This window comes from Rhinoderma darwinii, chromosome 1, assembly GCF_050947455.1.
Source record: "Rhinoderma darwinii isolate aRhiDar2 chromosome 1, aRhiDar2.hap1, whole genome shotgun sequence".
Classification (NCBI taxonomy): domain Eukaryota; kingdom Metazoa; phylum Chordata; class Amphibia; order Anura; family Rhinodermatidae; genus Rhinoderma; species Rhinoderma darwinii.
Window position 1 is genome coordinate 255,188,113 of NC_134687.1, and position 22,671 is coordinate 255,210,783.

General features: G+C 41.9%; 1 protein-coding gene and 98 pseudogenes across 4 annotated transcripts in view; all 99 read right to left on the reverse strand.

Annotated features, from left to right (window-relative positions):
* NFIC (nuclear factor I C) overlaps positions 1-22,671 on the reverse strand; it is an 863,572-nt gene that overhangs the window by 581,195 nt on the left and 259,706 nt on the right. The gene's annotated exons all lie outside the window — the stretch shown is intronic.
* Positions 20-138, reverse strand: LOC142684566 (5S ribosomal RNA; annotated as a pseudogene).
* On the reverse strand, positions 206-324 carry LOC142738521 (5S ribosomal RNA; annotated as a pseudogene).
* On the reverse strand, positions 577-695 carry LOC142735608 (5S ribosomal RNA; annotated as a pseudogene).
* Positions 763-881, reverse strand: LOC142702938 (5S ribosomal RNA; annotated as a pseudogene).
* LOC142736663 (5S ribosomal RNA) lies at positions 949-1,067 on the reverse strand (annotated as a pseudogene).
* Positions 1,135-1,253, reverse strand: LOC142698823 (5S ribosomal RNA; annotated as a pseudogene).
* On the reverse strand, positions 1,321-1,439 carry LOC142673095 (5S ribosomal RNA; annotated as a pseudogene).
* On the reverse strand, positions 1,507-1,625 carry LOC142713350 (5S ribosomal RNA; annotated as a pseudogene).
* LOC142713361 (5S ribosomal RNA) lies at positions 1,693-1,811 on the reverse strand (annotated as a pseudogene).
* LOC142713372 (5S ribosomal RNA) lies at positions 1,879-1,997 on the reverse strand (annotated as a pseudogene).
* LOC142708067 (5S ribosomal RNA) lies at positions 2,065-2,183 on the reverse strand (annotated as a pseudogene).
* Positions 2,251-2,369, reverse strand: LOC142737635 (5S ribosomal RNA; annotated as a pseudogene).
* On the reverse strand, positions 2,437-2,555 carry LOC142684588 (5S ribosomal RNA; annotated as a pseudogene).
* On the reverse strand, positions 2,623-2,741 carry LOC142738522 (5S ribosomal RNA; annotated as a pseudogene).
* On the reverse strand, positions 2,994-3,112 carry LOC142735620 (5S ribosomal RNA; annotated as a pseudogene).
* Positions 3,180-3,298, reverse strand: LOC142702949 (5S ribosomal RNA; annotated as a pseudogene).
* Positions 3,366-3,484, reverse strand: LOC142737893 (5S ribosomal RNA; annotated as a pseudogene).
* On the reverse strand, positions 3,552-3,670 carry LOC142676916 (5S ribosomal RNA; annotated as a pseudogene).
* LOC142728545 (5S ribosomal RNA) lies at positions 3,924-4,042 on the reverse strand (annotated as a pseudogene).
* Positions 4,110-4,228, reverse strand: LOC142713383 (5S ribosomal RNA; annotated as a pseudogene).
* LOC142713405 (5S ribosomal RNA) lies at positions 4,296-4,414 on the reverse strand (annotated as a pseudogene).
* LOC142713416 (5S ribosomal RNA) lies at positions 4,482-4,600 on the reverse strand (annotated as a pseudogene).
* Positions 4,668-4,786, reverse strand: LOC142708078 (5S ribosomal RNA; annotated as a pseudogene).
* On the reverse strand, positions 5,039-5,157 carry LOC142686820 (5S ribosomal RNA; annotated as a pseudogene).
* LOC142706472 (5S ribosomal RNA) lies at positions 5,225-5,343 on the reverse strand (annotated as a pseudogene).
* LOC142685351 (5S ribosomal RNA) lies at positions 5,411-5,529 on the reverse strand (annotated as a pseudogene).
* Positions 5,782-5,900, reverse strand: LOC142686831 (5S ribosomal RNA; annotated as a pseudogene).
* On the reverse strand, positions 5,968-6,086 carry LOC142706483 (5S ribosomal RNA; annotated as a pseudogene).
* On the reverse strand, positions 6,154-6,272 carry LOC142685362 (5S ribosomal RNA; annotated as a pseudogene).
* Positions 6,340-6,458, reverse strand: LOC142677492 (5S ribosomal RNA; annotated as a pseudogene).
* LOC142674805 (5S ribosomal RNA) lies at positions 6,526-6,644 on the reverse strand (annotated as a pseudogene).
* Positions 6,712-6,830, reverse strand: LOC142713427 (5S ribosomal RNA; annotated as a pseudogene).
* On the reverse strand, positions 6,898-7,016 carry LOC142704629 (5S ribosomal RNA; annotated as a pseudogene).
* LOC142676740 (5S ribosomal RNA) lies at positions 7,084-7,202 on the reverse strand (annotated as a pseudogene).
* On the reverse strand, positions 7,270-7,388 carry LOC142735558 (5S ribosomal RNA; annotated as a pseudogene).
* Positions 7,456-7,574, reverse strand: LOC142694064 (5S ribosomal RNA; annotated as a pseudogene).
* Positions 7,642-7,760, reverse strand: LOC142686842 (5S ribosomal RNA; annotated as a pseudogene).
* Positions 7,828-7,946, reverse strand: LOC142686045 (5S ribosomal RNA; annotated as a pseudogene).
* LOC142672081 (5S ribosomal RNA) lies at positions 8,014-8,132 on the reverse strand (annotated as a pseudogene).
* LOC142698126 (5S ribosomal RNA) lies at positions 8,200-8,318 on the reverse strand (annotated as a pseudogene).
* On the reverse strand, positions 8,571-8,689 carry LOC142735632 (5S ribosomal RNA; annotated as a pseudogene).
* Positions 8,757-8,875, reverse strand: LOC142666865 (5S ribosomal RNA; annotated as a pseudogene).
* LOC142702589 (5S ribosomal RNA) lies at positions 9,136-9,254 on the reverse strand (annotated as a pseudogene).
* Positions 9,322-9,440, reverse strand: LOC142672136 (5S ribosomal RNA; annotated as a pseudogene).
* Positions 9,508-9,626, reverse strand: LOC142728024 (5S ribosomal RNA; annotated as a pseudogene).
* Positions 9,694-9,812, reverse strand: LOC142694075 (5S ribosomal RNA; annotated as a pseudogene).
* Positions 9,880-9,998, reverse strand: LOC142728040 (5S ribosomal RNA; annotated as a pseudogene).
* On the reverse strand, positions 10,066-10,184 carry LOC142706988 (5S ribosomal RNA; annotated as a pseudogene).
* Positions 10,624-10,742, reverse strand: LOC142738523 (5S ribosomal RNA; annotated as a pseudogene).
* Positions 10,810-10,928, reverse strand: LOC142698134 (5S ribosomal RNA; annotated as a pseudogene).
* On the reverse strand, positions 11,367-11,485 carry LOC142701988 (5S ribosomal RNA; annotated as a pseudogene).
* LOC142688074 (5S ribosomal RNA) lies at positions 11,553-11,671 on the reverse strand (annotated as a pseudogene).
* LOC142690152 (5S ribosomal RNA) lies at positions 11,925-12,043 on the reverse strand (annotated as a pseudogene).
* On the reverse strand, positions 12,111-12,229 carry LOC142667142 (5S ribosomal RNA; annotated as a pseudogene).
* On the reverse strand, positions 12,297-12,415 carry LOC142733419 (5S ribosomal RNA; annotated as a pseudogene).
* Positions 12,669-12,787, reverse strand: LOC142711416 (5S ribosomal RNA; annotated as a pseudogene).
* On the reverse strand, positions 13,041-13,159 carry LOC142735847 (5S ribosomal RNA; annotated as a pseudogene).
* Positions 13,227-13,345, reverse strand: LOC142737609 (5S ribosomal RNA; annotated as a pseudogene).
* LOC142708457 (5S ribosomal RNA) lies at positions 13,599-13,718 on the reverse strand (annotated as a pseudogene).
* Positions 13,973-14,091, reverse strand: LOC142737446 (5S ribosomal RNA; annotated as a pseudogene).
* LOC142688085 (5S ribosomal RNA) lies at positions 14,159-14,277 on the reverse strand (annotated as a pseudogene).
* On the reverse strand, positions 14,345-14,463 carry LOC142708645 (5S ribosomal RNA; annotated as a pseudogene).
* LOC142668622 (5S ribosomal RNA) lies at positions 14,531-14,649 on the reverse strand (annotated as a pseudogene).
* On the reverse strand, positions 14,717-14,835 carry LOC142738173 (5S ribosomal RNA; annotated as a pseudogene).
* Positions 14,903-15,021, reverse strand: LOC142666500 (5S ribosomal RNA; annotated as a pseudogene).
* On the reverse strand, positions 15,275-15,393 carry LOC142665443 (5S ribosomal RNA; annotated as a pseudogene).
* LOC142738103 (5S ribosomal RNA) lies at positions 15,461-15,579 on the reverse strand (annotated as a pseudogene).
* LOC142737610 (5S ribosomal RNA) lies at positions 15,647-15,765 on the reverse strand (annotated as a pseudogene).
* Positions 16,205-16,323, reverse strand: LOC142688096 (5S ribosomal RNA; annotated as a pseudogene).
* On the reverse strand, positions 16,577-16,695 carry LOC142737027 (5S ribosomal RNA; annotated as a pseudogene).
* Positions 16,763-16,881, reverse strand: LOC142733430 (5S ribosomal RNA; annotated as a pseudogene).
* Positions 16,949-17,067, reverse strand: LOC142729464 (5S ribosomal RNA; annotated as a pseudogene).
* On the reverse strand, positions 17,321-17,439 carry LOC142687161 (5S ribosomal RNA; annotated as a pseudogene).
* LOC142685472 (5S ribosomal RNA) lies at positions 17,507-17,625 on the reverse strand (annotated as a pseudogene).
* LOC142736107 (5S ribosomal RNA) lies at positions 17,693-17,811 on the reverse strand (annotated as a pseudogene).
* Positions 17,879-17,997, reverse strand: LOC142737697 (5S ribosomal RNA; annotated as a pseudogene).
* LOC142724709 (5S ribosomal RNA) lies at positions 18,065-18,183 on the reverse strand (annotated as a pseudogene).
* LOC142737611 (5S ribosomal RNA) lies at positions 18,251-18,369 on the reverse strand (annotated as a pseudogene).
* Positions 18,445-18,563, reverse strand: LOC142711295 (5S ribosomal RNA; annotated as a pseudogene).
* LOC142674388 (5S ribosomal RNA) lies at positions 18,631-18,750 on the reverse strand (annotated as a pseudogene).
* On the reverse strand, positions 19,005-19,123 carry LOC142738224 (5S ribosomal RNA; annotated as a pseudogene).
* On the reverse strand, positions 19,191-19,309 carry LOC142687018 (5S ribosomal RNA; annotated as a pseudogene).
* Positions 19,377-19,495, reverse strand: LOC142708656 (5S ribosomal RNA; annotated as a pseudogene).
* Positions 19,563-19,681, reverse strand: LOC142668633 (5S ribosomal RNA; annotated as a pseudogene).
* On the reverse strand, positions 19,749-19,867 carry LOC142737028 (5S ribosomal RNA; annotated as a pseudogene).
* Positions 19,935-20,053, reverse strand: LOC142736868 (5S ribosomal RNA; annotated as a pseudogene).
* Positions 20,121-20,239, reverse strand: LOC142666096 (5S ribosomal RNA; annotated as a pseudogene).
* LOC142737352 (5S ribosomal RNA) lies at positions 20,307-20,425 on the reverse strand (annotated as a pseudogene).
* Positions 20,493-20,611, reverse strand: LOC142728776 (5S ribosomal RNA; annotated as a pseudogene).
* Positions 20,679-20,797, reverse strand: LOC142711228 (5S ribosomal RNA; annotated as a pseudogene).
* LOC142732238 (5S ribosomal RNA) lies at positions 20,865-20,983 on the reverse strand (annotated as a pseudogene).
* LOC142737613 (5S ribosomal RNA) lies at positions 21,051-21,169 on the reverse strand (annotated as a pseudogene).
* Positions 21,237-21,355, reverse strand: LOC142688118 (5S ribosomal RNA; annotated as a pseudogene).
* LOC142737029 (5S ribosomal RNA) lies at positions 21,609-21,727 on the reverse strand (annotated as a pseudogene).
* LOC142733441 (5S ribosomal RNA) lies at positions 21,795-21,913 on the reverse strand (annotated as a pseudogene).
* Positions 21,981-22,099, reverse strand: LOC142729475 (5S ribosomal RNA; annotated as a pseudogene).
* Positions 22,353-22,471, reverse strand: LOC142687172 (5S ribosomal RNA; annotated as a pseudogene).
* LOC142685483 (5S ribosomal RNA) lies at positions 22,539-22,657 on the reverse strand (annotated as a pseudogene).

Below are 22,671 nucleotides of genomic sequence, written 5' to 3' on the forward strand. Positions count from 1 at the left end.
TCTAAACGACATAATAAAAAATCAACCGCACCACGGATTCCCAGACAGTCTCCCACACTGGTACTAGCGAGACCTTAATCTGTGTAACTTCTGCGTTCTGACGAGAGCAGGCACATTCAGCTTAGAATGGCCATTGACGTTAAATGCTTTAATCCATAGTCCTATTTAATCTATTGTGAAACAAAATCTAAACGACATAATAAAAAGTCAACCGCACCACGGATTCCCAGACAGTCTTCCACACTGGTACTAGCGAGGCCTTAAGCTGTGTTACTTCTGCGATCTGACGAGAGCAGGCACATTCAGCTTAGAATGGCCATTGACATTAAATGCTTTAATCCATAGTCCTTTTTAATCGATTGTGAAACAAAATCTAAACGACATAATAAAAGTCAACCGCACCACGGATTCCCAGACAGTCTCTCACACTGGTACTAGCGAGGCGTTAAGCTGTGTAACTTCTGCGATCTAACGAGAGCAGGCACATTCAGCTTAGAATGGCCATTGACATTAAAAGCCTTAATCCATAGTCCTATTTAATCTATTGTGAAACAAAATCTAAACAACATAATAAAAAGTCAACCGCACCACGGATTCCCAGACAGTCACCCACACTGGTACTAGCGAGGCCTTAAGCTGTGTAACTTCTGCGATCTGACGAGAGCAGGCACATTCAGCTTAGAATGGCCATTGACATTAAATGCTTTAATCCATAGTCCTTTTTAATCGATTGTGAAACAAAATCTAAACGACATAATAAAAAGTCAACCGCACCACGGATTCCCAGACAGTCTCCCACACTGGTACTAGCGAGGCCTTAAGCTGTGTAACTTCTGAGATCTGACGAGAGCAGGGACATTCAGTTTAGAATAGCCATTGACATTAAATGCTTTAATCCATAGTCCTATTTAATCGATTGTGAAACAAAATCTAAACGACATAATAAAAATTCAACCGCACCACGGATTCCCAGACAGTCTCCCACACTGGTACTAGCGAGGCCTTAAGCTGTGTAACTTCTGCGATCTGACGAGAGCAGGCACATTCAGCTTAGAATGGCCATTGACATTAAATGCTTTAATCCATAGTCCTTTTTAATCGATTGTGAAACAAAATCTAAACGACATAATAAAAAGGCAACCGCACCACGGATTCCCAGACGGTCTCCCACACTGGTACTAGCGAGGCCTTAAGCTGTGTAACTTCTGAGATCTGACGAGAGCAGGGACATTCAGTTTAGAATAGCCATTGACATTAAATGCTTTAATCCATAGTCCTTTTTAATCGATTGTGAAACAAAATCTAAACGACATAATAAAAATTCAACCGCACCACGGATACCCAGACAGTCTCCCACACTGGTACTAGCGAGGCCTTAAGCTGTGTAACTTCTGCGTTCTGACGAGAGCAGGCACATTCAGCTTAGAATGGCCATTGACGTTAAATGCCTTAATCCATAGTCCTATTTAATCTATTGTGATACAAAATCTAAACGACATAATAAAAAGTCAACCGCACCACGGATTCCCAGACAGTCTCCCACACTGGTACTAGCGAGGCCTTAAGCTGTGTAACTTCTGCGATCTGACGAGAGCAGGCACATTCAGCTTAGAATGGCCATTGACATTAAATGCTTTAATCCATAGTCCTTTTTAATCGATTGTGAAACAAAATCTAAACGACATAATAAAAAGTCAACCGCACCACGGATTCCCAGACAGTCTCCCACACTGGTACTAGCGAGGCCTTAAGCTGTGTAACTTCTGCGATCTGACGAGAGCAGGCACATTCAGCTTAGAATGGCCATTGACATCAAATGCTTTAATCCATAGTCCTTTTTAATCGATTGTGAAACAAAATCTAAACGACATAATAAAAAGTCAACCGCACCACGGATTCCCAGACAGTCTCCCACACTGGTACTAGCGAGGCCTTAAGCTGTGTAACTTCTGCGATCTGACGAGAGCAGGCACATTCAGCTTAGAATGGCCATTGACATTAAATGCTTTAATCCATAGTCCTTTTTAATCGATTGTGAAACAAAATCTAAACGACATAATAAAAAATCAACCGCACCACGGATTCCCAGACAGTCTCCCACACTGGTACTAGCGAGGCCTTAAGCTGTGTAACTTCTGCTATCTGACGAGAGCAGGGCCATTCAGCTTAGAATGGCCATTGACATTAAATGCTTTAATCCATAGTCCTTTTTAATCGATTGTGAAACAAAATCTAAACGACATAATATAAAGGCAACCGCACCACGGATTCCCAGACAGTCTCCCACACTGGTACTAGCAAGGCCTTAAGCTGTGTAACTTCTGCGATCTGACGAGAGCAGGCACATTCAGCTTAGAATGGCCATTGACATTAAATGCTTTAATCCATAGTCCTTTTTAATCGATTGTGAAACAAAATTTAAACGACATAATAAAAAATCAACCGCACCACGGATTCCCAGACAGTCTCCCACACTGGTACTAGCGAGACCTTAATCTGTGTAACTTCTGCGTTCTGACGAGAGCAGGCACATTCAGCTTAGAATGGCCATTGACGTTAAATGCTTTAATCCATAGTCCTATTTAATCTATTGTGAAACAAAATCTAAACGACATAATAAAAAGTCAACCGCACCACGGATTCCCAGACAGTCTTCCACACTGGTACTAGCGAGGCCTTAAGCTGTGTTACTTCTGCGATCTGACGAGAGCAGGCACATTCAGCTTAGAATGGCCATTGACATTAAATGCTTTAATCCATAGTCCTTTTTAATCGATTGTGAAACAAAATCTAAACGACATAATAAAAGTCAACCGCACCACGGATTCCCAGAAAGTCTCTCACACTGGTACTAGCGAGGCGTTAAGCTGTGTAACTTCTGCGATCTAACGAGAGCAGGCACATTCAGCTTAGAATGGCCATTGACATTAAAAGCCTTAATCCATAGTCCTATTTAATCTATTGTGAAACAAAATCTAAACAACATAATAAAAAGTCAACCGCACCACGGATTCCCAGACAGTCACCCACACTGGTACTAGCGAGGCCTTAAGCTGTGTAACTTCTGCGATCTGACGAGAGCAGGCACATTCAGCTTAGAATGGCCATTGACATTAAATGCTTTAATCCATAGTCCTTTTTAATCGATTGTGAAACAAAATCTAAACGACATAATAAAAAGTCAACCGCACCACGGATTCCCAGACAGTCTCCCACACTGGTACTAGCGAGGCCTTAAGCTGTGTAACTTCTGAGATCTGACGAGAGCAGGGACATTCAGTTTAGAATAGCCATTGACATTAAATGCTTTAATCCATAGTCCTATTTAATCGATTGTGAAACAAAATCTAAACGACATAATAAAAATTCAACCGCACCACGGATTCCCAGACAGTCTCCCAGACTGGTACTAGCGAGGCCTTAAGCTGTGTAACTTCTGCGATCTGACGAGAGCAGGCACATTCAGCTTAGAATGGCCATTGACATTAAATGCTTTAATCCATAGTCCTTTTTAATCGATTGTGAAACAAAATCTAAACGACATAATAAAAAGTCAACCGCACCACGGATTCCCAGACGGTCTCCCACACTGGTACTAGCGAGGCCTTAAGCTGTGTAACTTCTGAGATCTGACGAGAGCAGGGACATTCAGTTTAGAATAGCCATTGACATTAAATGCTTTAATCCATAGTCCTTTTTAATCGATTGTGAAACAAAATCTAAACGACATAATAAAAATTCAACCGCACCACGGATACCCAGACAGTCTCCCACACTGGTACTAGCGAGGCCTTAAGCTGTGTAACTTCTGCGTTTTGACGAGAGAAGGCACATTCAGCTTAGAATGGCCATTGACGTTAAATGCTTTAATCCATAGTCCTATTTAATCTATTGTGAAACAAAATCTAAACGACATAATAAAAAGTCAACCGCACCACGGATTCCCAGACAGTCTCCCACACTGGTACTAGCGAGGCCTTAAGCTGTGTAACTTCTGCGTTCTGACGAGAGCAGGCACATTCAGCTTAGAATGGCCATTGACGTTAAATGCCTTAATCCATAGTCCTATTTAATCTATTGTGAAACAAAATCTAAACGACATAATAAAAAGTCAACCGCACCACGGATTCCCAGACAGTCTCCCACACTGGTACTAGCGAGGCCTTAAGCTGTGTAACTTCTGCGATCTGACGAGAGCAGGCACATTCAGCTTAGAATGGCCATTGACATTAAATGCTTTAATCCATAGTCCTTTTTAATCGATTGTGAAACAAAATCTAAACGACATAATAAAAAGTCAACCGCACCACGGATTCCCAGACAGTCTCCCACACTGGTACTAGCGAGGCCTTAAGCTGTGTAACTTCTGCGATCTGACGAGAGCAGGCACATTCAGCTTAGAATGGCCATTGACATTAAATGCTTTAATCCATAGTCCTTTTTAATCGATTGTGAAACAAAATCTAAACGACATAATAAAAAGTCAACCGCACCACGGATTCCCAGACAGTCTCCCACACTGGTACTAGCGAGGCCTTAAGCTGTGTAACTTCTGCGATCTGACGAGAGCAGGCACATTCAGCTTAGAATGGCCATTGACATTAAATGCTTTAATCCATAGTCCTTTTTAATCGATTGTGAAACAAAATCTAAACGACATAATAAAAAATCAACCGCACCACGGATTCCCAGACAGTCTCCCACACTGGTACTAGCGAGGCCTTAAGCTGTGTAACTTCTGCTATCTGACGAGAGCAGGGCCATTCAGCTTAGAATGGCCATTGACATTAAATGCTTTAATCCATAGTCCTTTTTAATCGATTGTGAAACAAAATCTAAAAGACATAATAAAAGTCAACCGCACCACGGATTCCCAGACAGTCTCTCACACTGGTACTAGCGAGGCGTTAAACTGTGTAACTTCTGCGATCTAACGAGAGCAGGCACATTCAGCTTAGAATGGCCATTGACATTAAATGCCTTAATCCATAGTCCTATTTAATCTATTGTGAAACAAAATCTAAACAACATAATAAAAAGTCAACCGCACCACGGATTCCCAGACAGTCTCCCACACTGGTACTAGCGAGGCTTTAAGCAGTGTAACTTCTGCGATCTGACGAGAGCAGGCACATTCAGCTTAGAATGGCCATTGACATTAAATGCTTTAATCCATAGTCCTTTTTAATCGATTGTGAAACAAAATCTAAACGACATAATAAAAATTCAACCGCACCACGGATACCCAGACAGTCTCCCACACTGGTACTAGCGAGGCCTTAAGCTGTCTAACTTCTGCGATCTGAAGAGAGCAGGGACATTCAGCTTAGAATGGCCATTGACATTAAATGCTTTAATCCATAGTCCTTTTTAATCGATTGTGAAACAAAATCTAAACGACATAATAAAAAGTCAACCGCACCACGGATTCCCAGACAGTCTCCCACACTGGTACTAGCGAGGCCTTAAGCTGTGTAACTTCTGCGATCTGACGAGAGCCGGCACATTTAGCTTAGAATGGCCATTGACATTAAATGCTTTAATCCATAGTCCTTTTTAATCGATTGTGAAACAAAATCTAAAAGACATAATAAAAGTCAACCGCACCACGGATTCCCAGACAGTCTCTCACACTGGTACTAGCGAGGCGTTAAACTGTGTAACTTCTGCGATCTAACGAGAGCAGGCACATTCAGCTTAGAATGGCCATTGACATTAAATGCCTTAATCCATAGTCCTATTTAATCTATTGTGAAACAAAATCTAAACAACATAATAAAAAGTCAACCGCACCACGGATTCCCAGACAGTCTCCCACACTGGTACTAGCGAGGCTTTAAGCAGTGTAACTTCTGCGATCTGACGAGAGCAGGCACATTCAGCTTAGAATGGCCATTGACATTAAATGCTTTAATCCATAGTCCTTTTTAATCGATTGTGAAACAAAATCTAAACGACATAATAAAAATTCAACCGCACCACGGATACCCAGACAGTCTCCCACACTGGTACTAGCGAGGCCTTAAGCTGTCTAACTTCTGCGATCTGAAGAGAGCAGGGACATTCAGCTTAGAATGGCCATTGACATTAAATGCTTTAATCCATAGTCCTTTTTAATCGATTGTGAAACAAAATCTAAACGACATAATAAAAAGTCAACCGCACCACGGATTCCCAGACAGTCTCCCACACTGGTACTAGCGAGGCCTTAAGCTGTGTAACTTCTGCGATCTGACGAGAGCCGGCACATTTAGCTTAGAATGGCCATTGACATTAAATGCTTTAATCCATAGTCCTTTTTAATCGATTGTGAAACAAAATCTAAACGACATAATAAAAAGTCAACCGCACCACGGATTCCCAGACAGTCTCCCACACTGGTACTAGCGAGGCCTTAAGCTGTGTAACTTCTGCGATCTGACAAGAGCAGGGACATTCAGCTTAGAATAGCCATTGACATTAAATGCTTTAATCCATAGTCCTTTTTAATCGATTGTGAAACAAAATCTAAACGACATAATAAAAATTCAACTGCACCACGGATACCCAGACAGTCTCCCACACTGGTACTAGCGAGGCCTTAAGCTGTGTAACTTCTGCGTTCTGACGAGAGCAGGCACATTCAGCTTAGAATGGCCATTGACGTTAAATGCTTTAATCCATAGTCCTATTTAATCTATTGTGAAACAAAATCTAAACGACATAATAAAAAGTCAACCGCACCACGGATTCCCAGACAGTCTCCCACACTGGTACTAGCGAGGCCTTAAGCTGTGTAACTTCTGCGATCTGACGAGAGCAGGCACATTCAGCTTAGAATGGCCATTGACGTTAAATGCTTTAATCCATAGTCCTAATTAATCTATTGTGAAACAAAATCTAAACGACATAACAAAAAGTCAACCGCACCACAGATTCCCAGACAGTCTCCCACACTGGTACTAGCGAGGCCTTAAGCTGTGTAACTTCTGCGATCTGACGACAGCAGGGACATTCAGCTTAGAATGGCCATTGACATTAAATGCTTTAATCCATAGTCCTTTTTAATCGATTGTGAAACAAAATCTAAACGACATAATAAAAAGTCAACCGCACCACGGATTCCCAGACAGTCTCCCACACTGGTACTAGCGAGGCCTTAAGCAGTGTAACTTCTGTGATCTGACGAGAGCAGGCACATTCAGCTTAGAATGGCCATTGACATTAAAAGCCTTAATCCATAGTCCTATTTAATCTATTGTGAAACAAAATCTAAACAACATAATAAAAAGCCAACCGCACCACGGATTCCCAGACAGTCTCCCACACTGGTACTAGCGAGGCCTTAAGCTGTGTAACTTCTGCGATCTGACGAGAGCAGGGACATTCAGCTTAGAATGGCCATTGACATTAAATGCTTTAATCCATAGTCCTTTTTAATCGATTGTGAAACAAAATCTAAACGACATAATAAAAATTCAACCGCACCACGGATACCCAGACAGTCTCCCACACTGGTACTAGCGAGGCCTTAAGCTGTGTAACTTCTGCGATCTAACGAGAGCAGGCACATTCAGCTTAGAATGGCCATTGACATTAAAAGCCTTAATCCATAGTCCTATTTAATCTATTGTGAAACAAAATCTAAACAACATAATAAAAAGTCAACCGCACCACGGATTCCCAGACAGTCTCCCACACTGGTACTAGCGAGGCTTTAAGCAGTGTAACTTCTGCGATCTGACGAGAGCAGGCACATTCAGCTTAGAATGGCCATTGACATTAAATGCTTTAATCCATAGTCCTTTTTAATCGATTGTGAAACAAAATCTAAACGACATAATAAAAATTCAACCGCACCACGGATACCCAGACAGTCTCCCACACTGGTACTAGCGAGGCCTTAAGCTGTGTAACTTCTGCGATCTGACGAGAGCAGGCACATTCAGCTTAGAATGGCCATTGACGTTAAATGCTTTAATCCATAGTCCTATTTAATCTATTGTGAAACAAAATCTAAACGACATAATAAAAAGTCAACCGCACCACGGATTCCCAGACAGTCTTCCACACTGGTACTAGCGAGGCCTTAAGCTGTGTTACTTCTGCGATCTGACGAGAGCAGGCACATTCAGCTAAGAATGGCCATTGACATTAAATGCTTTAATCCATAGTCCTTTTTAATCGATTGTGAAACAAAATCTAAACGACATAATAAAAAATCAACCGCACCACGGATTCCCAGACAGTCTCCCACACTGGTACTAGCGAGGCCTTAAGCTGTGTAACTTCTGCTATCTGACGAGAACAGGGACATTCAGCTTAGAATGGCCATTGACATTAAATGCTTTAATCCATAGTCCTTTTTAATCGATTGTGAAACAAAATCTAAACGACATAATAAAAGTCAACCGCACCACGGATTCCCAGACAGTCTCTCACACTGGTACTAGCGAGGCGTTAAGCTGTGTAACTTCTGCGATCTAACGAGAGCAGGCACATTCAGCTTAGAATGGCCATTGACATTAAAAGCCTTAATCCATAGTCCTATTTAATCTATTGTGAAACAAAATCTAAACAACATAATAAAAAGTCAACCGCACCACGGATTCCCAGACAGTCACCCACACTGGTACTAGCGAGGCCTTAAGCTGTGTAACTTCTGCGATCTGACGAGAGCAGGCACATTCAGCTTAGAATGGCCATTGACATTAAATGCTTTAATCCATAGTCCTATTTAATCGATTGTGAAACAAAATCTAAACGACATAATAAAAATTCAACCGCACCACGGATTCCCAGACAGTCTCCCACACTGGTACTAGCGAGGCCTTAAGCTGTGTAACTTCTGCGATCTGACGAGAGCAGGCACACTCAGCTTAGAATGGCCATTGACATTAAATGCTTTAATCCATAGTCCTTTTTAATCGATTGTGAAACAAAATCTAAACGACATAATAAAAAGTCAACCGCACCACGGATTCCCAGACAGTCTCCCACACTGGTACTAGCGAGGCCTTAAGCTGTGTAACCTCTGAGATCTGAGATCTGACGAGAGCAGGGACATTCAGTTTAGAATAGCCATTGACATTAAATGCTTTAATCCATAGTCCTTTTTAATCGATTGTGAAACAAAATCTAAAAGACATAATAAAAATTCAACCGCACCACGGATACCCAGACAGTCTCCCACACTGGTACTAGCGAGGCCTTAAGCTGTGTAACTTCTACGTTCTGACGAGAGCAGGCACATTCAGCTTAGAATGGCCATTGACGTTAAATGCCTTAATCCATAGTCCTATTTAATCTATTGTGAAACATAATCTAAACGACATAATAAAAAGGCAACCGCACCACGGATTCCCAGACAGTCTCCCACACTGGTACTAGCGAGGCCTTAAGCTGTGTAACTTCTGTGATCTGACGAGAGCAGGCACATTCAGCTTAGAATGGCCATTGACATTAAATGCTTTAATCCATAGTCCTTTTTAATCGATTGTGAAACAAAATCTAAACGACATAATAAAAAGTCAACCGCACCACGGATTCCCAGACAGTCTCCCACACTGGTACTAGCGAGGCCTTAAGCTGTGTAACTTCTGCGATCTGACGAGAGCAGGGACATTCAGCTTAGAATGGCCATTGACATTAAATGCTTTAATCCATAGTCCTTTTTAATCGATTGTGAAACAAAATCTAAACGACATAATAAAAATTCAACCGCACCACGGATACCCAGACAGTCTCCCACACTGGTACTAGCGAGGCCTTAAGCTGTGTAACTTCTGCGATCTAACGAGAGCAGGCACATTCAGCTTAGAATGGCCATTGACATTAAAAGCCTTAATCCATAGTCCTATTTAATCTATTGTGAAACAAAATCTAAACAACATAATAAAAAGTCAACCGCACCACGGATTCCCAGACAGTCTCCCACACTGGTACTAGCGAGGCCTTAAGCTGTGTAACTTCTGCGATCTGACGAGAGCAGGGACATTCAGCTTAGAATGGCCATTGACATTAAATGCTTTAATCCATAGTCCTTTTTAATCGATTGTGAAACAAAATCTAAACGACATAATAAAAATTCAACCGCACCACGGATACCCAGACAGTCTCCCACACTGGTACTAGCGAGGCCTTAAACTGTGTAACTTCTGCGATCTAACGAGAGCAGGCACATTCAGCTTAGAATGGCCATTGACATTAAAAGCCTTAATCCATAGTCCTATTTAATCTATTGTGAAACAAAATCTAAACAACATAATAAAAAGTCAACCGCACCACGGTATCCCAGACAGTCTCCCACACTGGTACTAGCGAGGCTTTAAGCAGTGTAACTTCTGCGATCTGACGAGAGCAGGCACATTCAGCTTAGAATGGCCATTGACATTAAATGCTTTAATCCATAGTCCTTTTTAATCGATTGTGAAACAAAATCTAAACAACATAATAAAAATTCAACCGCACCACGGATACCCAGACAGTCTCCCACACTGGTACTAGCGAGGCCTTAAGCTGTGTAACTTCTGCGAGCTGACGAGAGCAGGCACATTCAGCTTAGAATGGCCATTGACGTTAAATGCTTTAATCCATAGTCCTATTTAATCTATTGTGAAACAAAATCTAAACGACATAATAAAAAGTCAACCGCACCACGGATTCCCAGACAGTCTTCCACACTGGTACTAGCGAGGCCTTAAGCTGTGTTACTTCTGCGATCTGACGAGAGCAGGCACATTCAGCTTAGAATGGCCATTGACATTAAATGCTTTAATCCATAGTCCTTTTTAATCGATTGTGAAACAAAATCTAAACGACATAATAAAAAATCAACCGCACCACGGATTCCCAGACAGTCTCCCACACTGGTACTAGCGAGGCCTTAAGCTGTGTAACTTCTGCTATCTGACGAGAACAGGGACATTCAGCTTAGAATGGCCATTGACATTAAATGCTTTAATCCATAGTCCTTTTTAATCGATTGTGAAACAAAATCTAAACGACATAATAAAAGTCAACCGCACCACGGATTCCCAGACAGTCTCTCACACTGGTACTAGCGAGGCGTTAAGCTGTGTAACTTCTGCGATCTGACGAGAGCAGGCACATTCAGCTTAGAATAGCCATTGACGTTAAATGCTTTAATCCATAGTCCTATTTAATCTATTGTAAAACAAAATCTAAACGACATAATAAAAAGTCAACCGCACCACGGATTCCCAGACAGTCTCCCACACTGGTACTAGCGATGCGTTAAGCTGTGTAACTTCTGCGATCTAACAAGAGCAGGGACATTCAGCTTAGAATGGCCATTGACATTAAAGGCTTTAATCCATAGTCCTTTTTAATCGATTGTGAAACAAAATCTAAACGACACAATAAAAATTCAACCGCACCACGGATTCCCAGACAGTCTCCCACACTGGTACTAGCGAGGCCTTAAGCTGTGTAACTGCTGCGTTCTGACCAGAGCAGGCACATACAGCTTAGAATGGCCATTGACATTAAAAGCCTTAATCCATAGTCCTATTTAATCTATTGTGAAACAAAATCTAAACAACATTATAAAAAGTCAACCGCACCACGGATTCCCAGACAGTCTCCCACACTGGTACTAGCGAGGTCTTAAGCTGTGTAACTTCTGCGATCTGACGAGAGCAGGGACATTCAGCTTAGAATGTCCATTGACATTAAATGCTTTAATCCATAGTCCTTTTTAATCGATTGTGAAACAAAATCTAAACGACATAATAAAAATTCAACCGCGCCACGGATTCCAAGACAGTCTCCCACACTGGTACTAGCGAGGCCTTAAGCTGTGTAACTTCTGCAATCTGACGAGAGCAGGCACATTCAGCTTAGAATGGCCATTGACATTAAATGCTTTAATCCATAGTCCTTTTTAATCGATTGTGAAACAAAATCTAAACGACATAATAAAAAGTCAGCCGCACCACGGATTCCCAGACAGTCTCCCACACTGGTACTAGCGAGGCCTTAAGCTGTGTAACTGCTGCGTTCTGACGAGAGCAGGCACATTGAGCTTAGAATGGCCATTGACGTTAAATGCTTTAATCCATAGTCCTATTTAATCTATTGTGAAACAAAATCTAAACGACATAATAAAAAGTCAGCCGCACCACGGATTCCCAGACAGTCTCCCACACTGGTACTAGCGAGGCCTTAAGCTGTGTAACTTCCGCGATCTGACGAGAGCAGGCACATTCAGCTTAGAATGGCCATTGACATTAAATGCTTTAATCCATAGTCCTTTTTAATCGATTGTGAAACAAAATCTAAACGACATAATAAAAAGTCAACCACACCACGGATTCCCAGACAGTCTCCCACACTGGTACTAGCGAGGCCTTAAGCTGTGTAACTTCTGCGATCTGACGAGAGCAGGCACATTCAGCTTAGAATGGCCATTGACTTTAAATGCTTTAATCCATAGTCCTTTTTAATCGATTGTGAAACAAAATCTAAACGACATAATAAAAAGTCAACCGCACCACGGATTCACAGACAGTCTCCCACACTGGTACTAGCGAGGCCTTAAGCTGTGTAACTTCTGCGATCTGACGAGAGCATGGACATTCAGCTTAGAATGGGCATTGACATTAAATGCCTTAATCCATAGTCCTTTTTAATCGATTGTGAAACAAAATCTAAACGACATAATAAAAATTCAACCGCACCACGGATTCCCAGACAGTCTCCCACACTGGTACTAGCGAGGCCTTAAGCTGTGTAACTTCTACGATCTGACGAGAGCATGCACATTCAGCTTAGAATGGCCATTGACGTTAAATGCTTTAATCCATAGTCCTATTTAATCGATTGTGAAACAAAATCTAAACGACATAATAAAAAGTCAACCGCACCACGGATTCCCAGACAATCTCCCACACTGGTACTAGCGAGGGATTAAGCTGTGTAACTTCTGCGATCTGACGAGAGCAGGCACATTCAGCTTAGAATGGCCATTGACATTAAAAGCCTTAATCCATAGTCCTATTTAATCTATTGTGAAACAAAAGCTAAACAACATAATAAAAAGTCAACCGCACCACGGATTCCCAGACAGTCTCCCACACTGGTACTAGCGAGGCCTTAAGCTGTGTAATTTCTGCGTTCTGACGAGAGCATGCACATTCAGCTTAGAATGGCCATTGACGATAAATGCCTTAATCCATAGTCCTATTTAATCTATTGTGAAACAAAATCTAAACGACATAATAAAAAGTCAACCGCACTACGGATTCCCAGACAGTCTCCCACACTGGTACTAGCGAGGCCTTAAGCTGTGTAACTTCTGCGATCTGACGAGAGCAGGCACATTCAGCTTAGAATGGCCATTGACATTAAATGCTTTAATCCATAGTCCTTTTTAATCGATTGTGAAACAAAATCTAAACGACATAATAAAAAGGCAACCGCACCACGGATTCCCAGACAGTCTCCCACACTTGTACTAGCGAGGCCTTAAGCTGTGTAACTTCTGCGATCTGACGAGAGTAGGGACATTCAGCTAAGAATGGCCATTGACATTAAATGCTTTAATCCATAGTCCTTTTTAATCGATTGTGAAACAAAATCTAAACGACATAATAAATATTCAACCGCACCATGGATTCCCAGACAGTCTCCCACACTGGTACTAGCGAGGCCTTAAGCTGTGTAACTTCTGCGATCTCGACGAGAGCAGGCACATTCAGCTTAGAATGGCCATTGACGTTAAATGCTTTAATCCATAGTCCTATTTAATCTATTGTGAAACAAAATCTAAACGACATAATAAAAAGTCAACCGCACCGCGGATTCCCAGACAGTCTCCCACACTGGTACTAGCGAGGCGTTAAGCTGTGTAACTTCTGCGATCTAACAAGAGCAGGGACATTCAGCTTAGAATGGCCATTGACATTAAAGGCTTTAATCCATAGTCCTTTTTAATCGATTGTGAAACAAAATCTAAACGACACAATAAAAATGTCAACCGCACCACGGATTCCCAGACAGTCTCCCACACTGGTACTAGCGAGGCCTTAAGCTGTGTAACTTCTGCGTTCTGACCAGAGCAGGCACATTCAGCTTAGAATGGCCATTGACATTAAAAGCCTTAATCCATAGTCCTATTTAATCTATTGTGAAACAAAATCTAAACAACATAATAAAAAGTCAACCGCACCACGGATTCCCAGACAGTCTCCCACACTGGTACTAGCGAGGTCTTAAGCTGTGTAACTTCTGCGATCTGACGAGAGCAGGGACATTCAGCTTAGAATGTCCATTGACATTAAATGCTTTAATCCATAGTCCTTTTTAATCGATTGTGAAACAAAATCTAAACGACATAATAAAAATTCAACCGCACCACGGATTCCAAGACAGTCTCCCACACTGGTACTAGCGAGGCCTTAAGCTGTGTAACTGCTGCGTTCTGACGAGAGCAGGCACATTGAGCTTAGAATGGCCATTGACGTTAAATGCTTTAATCCATAGTCCTATTTAATCTATTGTGAAACAAAATCTAAACGACATAATAAAAAGTCAGCCGCACCACGGATTCCCAGACAGTCTCCCACACTGGTACTAGCGAGGCCTTAAGCTGTGTAACTTCTGCGATCTGACGAGAGCAGGCACATTCAGCTTAGAATGGCCATAGACATTAAATGCTTTAATCCATAGTCCTTTTTAATCGATTGTGAAACAAAATCTAAACAACATAATATAAAGTCAACCGCACCACGGATTCCCAGACAGTCTCCCACACTGGTACTAGCGAGGCCTTAAGCTGTGTAACTTCTGTGATCTGACGAGAGCAGGGACATTCAGCTTAGAATGGCCATTGACATCAAATGCTTTAATCCATAGTCCTTTTTAATCGATTGTGAAACAAAATCTAAACGACATAATAAAAATTCAACCACACCACGGATTCCCAGACAGTCTCCCACACTGGTACTAGCGAGGCCTTAAGCTGTGTAACTTCTGCGATCTGACGAGAGCAGGCACATTCAGCTTAGAATGGCCATTGACGTTAAATGCTTTACTCCATAGTCCTATTTAATCTATTGTGAAACAAAATGTAAACGACATAATAAAAAGTCAACCGCACCACGGATTCCCAGACAGTCTCCCACACTGGTACTAGCGAGGCGTTAAGCTGTGTAACTTCTGCAATCTAACGAGAGCTTGCACATTCAGCTTAGAATGGCCATTGACATCAAATGCTTTAATCCATAGTCCTTTTTAATCGATTGTGAAACAAAATCTAAACGACATAATAAAAAGTTAACCACACCACGGATTCCCAGACAGTCTCCCACACTGGTACTAGCGCGGCCTTAAGCTGTGTAACTTCTGCGATCTGACGAGAGCAGGCACATTCAGCTTAGAATGGCCATTGACATTAAAAGCCTTAATCCATAGTCCTATTTAATTTATTGTGAAAAAAAAGCTAAACAACATAATAAGAAGTCAACCGCACCACGGATTCCCAGACAGTCTCCCACACTGGTACTAGCGAGGCCTTAAGCTGTGTAACTTCTGCGATCTGACGAGAGCAGGCACATTCCGCTTAGAATGACCATTGACATTGAATGCTTTAATCCATAGTCCTTTTTAATCGATTGTGAAACAAAATCTAAACGACATAATAAAAAGTCAACCGCACTACGGATTCCCAGACAGTCTCCCACACTGGTACTAGCGAGGCCTTAAGCTGTGTAACTTCTGCGATCTGACGAGAGCAGGCACATTCAGCTTAGAATGGCCATTGACATTAAATGCTTTAATCCATAGTCCTTTTTAATCGATTGTGAAACAAAATCTAAACGACATAATAAAAATTCAACCGCACCACGGATTCCCAGACAGTCTCCCACACTGGTACTAGCGAGGCCTTAAGCTGTGTAACTTCTGCGATCTGACGAGAGGAGGCACATTCAGCTTAGAATAGCCATTGACGTTAAATGCTTTAATCCATAGTCCTATTTAATCTATTGTGAAACAAAATCTAAACGACATAATAAAAAGTCAACCGCACCACGGATTCCCAGACAGTCTCCCACACTGGTACTAGCGAGGCGTTAAGCTGTGTAACTGCTGCGTTCTGACCAGAGCAGGCACATACAGCTTAGAATGGCCATTGACATTAAAAGCCTTAATCCATAGTCCTATTTAATCTATTGTGAAACAAAATCTAAACAACATAATAAAAAGTCAACCGCACCACGGATTCCCAGACAGTCTCCCACACTGGTACTAGCGAGGTCTTAAGCTGTGTAACTTCTGCGATCTGACGAGAGCAGGGACATTCAGCTTAGAATGTCCATTGACATTAAATGCTTTAATCCATAGTCCTTTTTAATCGATTGTGAAACAAAATCTAAACGACATAATAAAAATTCAACCGCGCCACGGATTCCAAGACAGTCTCCCACACTGGTACTAGCGAGGCCTTAAGCTGTGTAACTGCTGCGTTCTGACGAGAGCAGGCACATTGAGCTTAGAATGGCCATTGACGTTAAATGCTTTAATCCATAGTCCTATTTAATCTATTGTGAAACAAAATCTAAACGACATAATAAAAAGTCAGCCGCACCACGGATTCCCAGACAGTCTCCCACACTGGTACTAGCGAGGCCTTAAGCTGTGTAACTTCTGCGATCTGACGAGAGCAGGCACATTCAGCTTAGAATGGCCATTGACATTAAATGCTTTAATCCATAGTCCTTTTTAATCGATTGTGAAACAAAATCTAAACGACATAATAAAAAGTCAACCACACCACGGATTCCCAGACAGTCTCCCACACTGGTACTAGCGAGGCCTTAAGCTGTGTAACTTCTGCGATCTGACGAGAGCAGGCACATTCAGCTTAGAATGGCCATTGACATTAAATGCTTTAATCCATAGTCCTTTTTAATCGATTGTGAAACAAAATCTAAACGACATAATAAAAAGTCAACCACACCACGGATTCCCAGAAAGTCTCCCACACTGGTACTAGCGAGGCCTTAAGCTGTGTAACTTCTGCGATCTGACGAGAGCAGGCACATTCAGCTTAGAATGGCCATTGACATTAAATGCTTTAATCCATAGTCCTTTTTAATCGATTGTGAAACAAAATCTAAACGACATAATAAAAAGTCAACCGCACCACGGATTCACAGACAGTCTCCCACACTGGTACTAGCGAGGCATTAAGCTGTGTAACTTCTGCGATCTGACGAGAGCATGGACATTCAGCTTAGAATGGGCATTGACATTAAATGGCTTAATCCATAGTCCTTTTTAATCGATTGTGAAACAAAATCTAAACGACATAATAAAAATTCAACCGCACCACGGATTCCCAGACAGTCTCCCACACTGGTACTAGCGAGGCCTTAAGCTGTGTAACTTCTGCGATCTGACGAGAGCATGCACATTCAGCTTAGAATGGCCATTGACGTTAAATGCTTTAATCCATAGTCCTATTTAATCGATTGTGAAACAAAATCTAAACGACATAATAAAAAGTCAACCGCACCACGGATTCCCAGACAATCTCCCACACTGGTACTAGCGAGGGCTTAAGCTGTGTAACTTCTGCGATCTGACGAGAGCAGGCACATTCAGCTTAGAATGGCCATTGACATTAAAAGCCTTAATCCATAGTCCTATTTAATCTATTGTGAAACAAAAGCTAAACAACATAATAAAAAGTCAACCGCACCACGGATTCCCAGACAGTCTCCCACACTGGTACTAGCGAGGCCTTAAGCTGTGTAACTTCTGCGTTCTGACGAGAGCATGCACATTCAGCTTAGAATGGCCATTGACGATAAATGCTTTAATCCATAGTCCTATTTAATCTATTGTGAAACAAAATCTAAACGACATAATAAGAAGTCAACCGCACCACGGATTCCCAGACAGTCTCCCACACTGGTACTAGCGAGGCCTTAAGCTGTGTAATTTCTGTGATCTAACGAGAGCAGGCACATTCAGCTTAGAATGGCCATTGACATTAAATGCTTTAATCCATAGTCCTTTTTAATCGATTGTGAAACAAAATCTAAACGCCATAATAAAAAGTCAACCGCACCACGGATTCCCAGACAGTCTCCCAAACTGGTACTAGCGAGGCCTTAAGCTGTGTAACTTCTGCGATCTGACGAGAGCAGGCACATTCAGCTTAGAATGGCCATTGACATTAAATGCTTTAATCCATAGTCCTTTTTAATCGATTGTGAAACAAAATCTAAACGACATAATAAAAAGTCAACCGCACTACGGATTCCCAGACAGTCTCCCACACTGGTACTAGCGAGGCCTTAAGCTGTGTAACTTCTGCGATCTGACGAGAGCAGGCACATTCAGCTTAGAATGGCCATTGACATTAAATGCTTTAATCCTTTAATCCATAGTCCTTTTTAATCGATTGTGAAACAAAATCTAAACGACATAATAAAAAGGCAACCGCACCACGGATTCCCAGACAGTCTCCCACACTGGTACTAGCGAAGCCTTAAGCTGTGTAACTTCTGCGATCTGACGAGAGTAGGGACATTCAGCTTAGAATGGCCATTGACATTAAATGCTTTAATCCATAGTCCTTTTTAATCGATTGTGAAACAAAATCTAAACGACATAATAAAAATTCAACCGCACCACGGATTCCCAGACAGTCTCCCACACTGGTACTAGCGAGGCCTTAAGCTGTGTAACTTCTGCGATCTCGACGAGAGCAGGCACATTCAGCTTAGAATGGCCATTGACGTTAAATGCTTTAATCCATAGTCCTATTTAATCTATTGTGAAACAAAATCTAAACGACATAATAAAAAGTCAACCGCACCACGGATTCCCAGACAGTCTCCCACACTGGTACTAGCGAGGCGTTAAGCTGTGTAACTTCTGCGATCTAACAAGAGCAGGGACATTCAGCTTAGAATGGCCATTGACATTAAAGGCTTTAATCCATAGTCCTTTTTAATCGATTGTGAAACAAAATCTAAACGACACAATAAAAATGTCAACCGCACCACGGATTCCCAGACAGTCTCCCACAATGGTACTAGCGAGGCCTTAAGCTGTGTAACTTCTGCGTTCTGACCAGAGCAGGCACATCCAGCTTAGAATGGCCATTGACATTAAAAGCCTTAATCCATAGTCCTATTTAATCTATTGTGAAACAAAATCTAAACAACATAATAAAAAGTCAACCGCACCTCGGATTCCCAGACAGTCTCCCACACTGGTACTAGCGAGGTCTTAAGCTGTGTAACTTCTGCGATCTGACGAGAGCAGGGACATTCAGCTTAGAATGTCCATTGACATTAAATGCTTTAATCCATAGTCCTTTTTAATCGATTGTGAAACAAAATCTAAACGACATAATAAAAATTCAACCGCACCACGGATTCCAAGACAGTCTCCCACACTGGTACTAGCGAGGCCTTAAGCTGTGTAACTGCTGCGTTCTGACGAGAGCAGGCACATTGAGCTTAGAATGGCCATTGACGTTAAATGCTTTAATCCATAGTCCTATTTAATCTATTGTGAAACAAAATCTAAACGACATAATAAAAAGTCAGCCGCACCACGGATTCCCAGACAGTCTCCCACACTGGTACTAGCGAGGCCTTAAGCTGTGTAACTTCTGCGATCTGACGAGAGCAGGCACATTCAGCTTAGAATGGCCATAGACATTAAATGCTTTAATCCATAGTCCTTTTTAATCGATTGTGAAACAAAATCTAAACGACATAATAAAAAGTCAGCCGCACCACGGATTCCCAGACAGTCTCCCACACTGGTACTAGCGAGGCCTTAAGCTGTGTAACTTCTGCGATCTGACGAGAGCAGGCACATTCAGCTTAGAATGGCCATTGACATTAAAAGCCTTAATCCATAGTCCTATTTAATTTATTGTGAAACAAAATCTAAACAACATAATAAAAAGTCAACCGCACCACGTATTCCCAGACAGTCTCCCACACTGGTACTAGCGAGGCCTTAAGCTGTGTAACTTCTGCGATCTGACGAGAACAGGGACATTCAGCTTTGTATGGCCATTGACATTAAATGCTTTAATACATAGTCCTTTTTAATCGATTGTGAAACAAAATCTAAACGACATAATAAAAATTCAACCGCACCACGGATTCCCAGACAGTTTCCCACACTGGTACTAGCGAGGCCTTAAGCTGTGTAACTTCTGCGTTCTGACGAGAGCAGGCACAATCAGCTTAGAATGGCCATTGACGTTAAATGCTTTAATCCATAGTCCTATTTAATCTATTGTGAAACAAAATCTAAACGACATAATAAAAAGTCAACCGCACCACGGATTCCCAGACAGTCTCCCACACTGGTACTAGCAAAGCCTTAAGCTGTGTAACTTCTGCGATCTGACGAGAGCAGGCACATTCAGCTTAGAATGGCCATTGACATTAAATGCTTTAATCCATAGTCCTTTTTAATCGATTGTGAAACAAAATCTAAACGACATAATAAAAAGTCAACCGCACCACGGATTCCCAGACAGTCTCCCACACTGGTACTAGCGAGGCCTTAAGCTGTGTAACTTCTGCGGTCTGACGAGAGCAGGCACATTCAGCTTAGAATGGCCATTGACATTAAATGCTTTAATCCATAGTCCTTTTTAATCGATTGTGAAACAAAATCTAAACGACATAATAAAAATTCAACCGCACCACGGATTCACAGACAGTCTCCCACACTGGTACTAGCGAGGCCTTAAGCCGTGTAACTTCTGCGTTCTGACGAGAGCATGCACATTCAGCTTAGAATGGCCATTGACGATAAATGCTTCAATCCATAGTCCTATTTAATCTATTGTGAAACAAAATCTAAACGACATAATAAGAAGTCAACCGCACCACGGATTCCCAGACAGTCTCCCAAACTGGTACTAGCGAGGCCTTAAGCTGTGTAACTTCTGCGATCTGACGAGAGCAGGCACATTCAGCTTAGAATGACCATTGACATTGAATGCTTTAATCCATAGTCCTTTTTAATCGATTGTGAAACAAAATCTAAACGACATAATAAAAAGTCAACCGCACTACGGATTCCCAGACAGTCTCCCACACTGGTACTAGCGAGGCCTTAAGCTGTGTAACTTCTGCGATCTGACGAGAGCAGGCACATTCAGCTTAGAATGGCCATTGACATTAAAAGCCTTAATCCATAGTCCTATTTAATCTATTGTGAAACAAAATCTAAACAACATAATAAAAAGTCAACCGCACCACGGATTCCCAGACAGTCTCCCACACTGGTACTAGCGAGGTCTTAAGCTGTGTAACTTCTGCGATCTGACGAGAGCAGGGACATTCAGCTTAGAATGTCCATTGACATTAAATGCTTTAATCCATAGTCCTTTTTAATCGATTGTGAAACAAAATCTAAACGACATAATAAAAATTCAACCGCGCCACGGATTCCAAGACAGTCTCCCACACTGGTACTAGCGAGGCCTTAAGCTGTGTAACTGCTGCGTTCTGACGAGAGCAGGCACATTGAGCTTAGAATGGCCATTGACGTTAAATGCTTTAATCCATAGTCCTATTTAATCTATTGTGAAACAAAATCTAAACGACATAATAAAAAGTCAGCCGCACCACGGATTCCCAGACAGTCTCCCACACTGGTACTAGCGAGGCCTTAAGCTGTGTAACTTCTGCGATCTGACGAGAGCAGGCACATTCAGCTTAGAATGGCCATTGACATTAAATGCTTTAATCCATAGTCCTTTTTAATCGATTGTGAAACAAAATCTAAACGACATAATAAAAAGTCAACCACACCACGGATTCCCAGACAGTCTCCCACACTGGTACTAGCGAGGCCTTAAGCTGTGTAACTTCTGCGATCTGACGAGAGCAGGCACATTCAGCTTAGAATGGCCATTGACATTAAATGCTTTAATCCATAGTCCTTTTTAATCGATTGTGAAACAAAATCTAAACGACATAATAAAAAGTCAACCACACCACGGATTCCCAGAAAGTCTCCCACACTGGTACTAGCGAGGCCTTAAGCTGTGTAACTTCTGCGATCTGACGAGAGCAGGCACATTCAGCTTAGAATGGCCATTGACATTAAATGCTTTAATCCATAGTCCTTTTTAATCGATTGTGAAACAAAATCTAAACGACATAATAAAAAGTCAACCGCACCACGGATTCACAGACAGTCTCCCACACTGGTACTAGCGAGGCATTAAGCTGTGTAACTTCTGCGATCTGACGAGAGCATGGACATTCAGCTTAGAATGGGCATTGACATTAAATGGCTTAATCCATAGTCCTTTTTAATCGATTGTGAAACAAAATCTAAACGACATAATAAAAATTCAACCGCACCACGGATTCCCAGACAGTCTCCCACACTGGTACTAGCGAGGCCTTAAGCTGTGTAACTTCTGCGATCTGACGAGAGCATGCACATTCAGCTTAGAATGGCCATTGACGTTAAATGCTTTAATCCATAGTCCTATTTAATCGATTGTGAAACAAAATCTAAACGACATAATAAAAAGTCAACCGCACCACGGATTCCCAGACAATCTCCCACACTGGTACTAGCGAGGGCTTAAGCTGTGTAACTTCTGCGATCTGACGAGAGCAGGCACATTCAGCTTAGAATGGCCATTGACATTAAAAGCCTTAA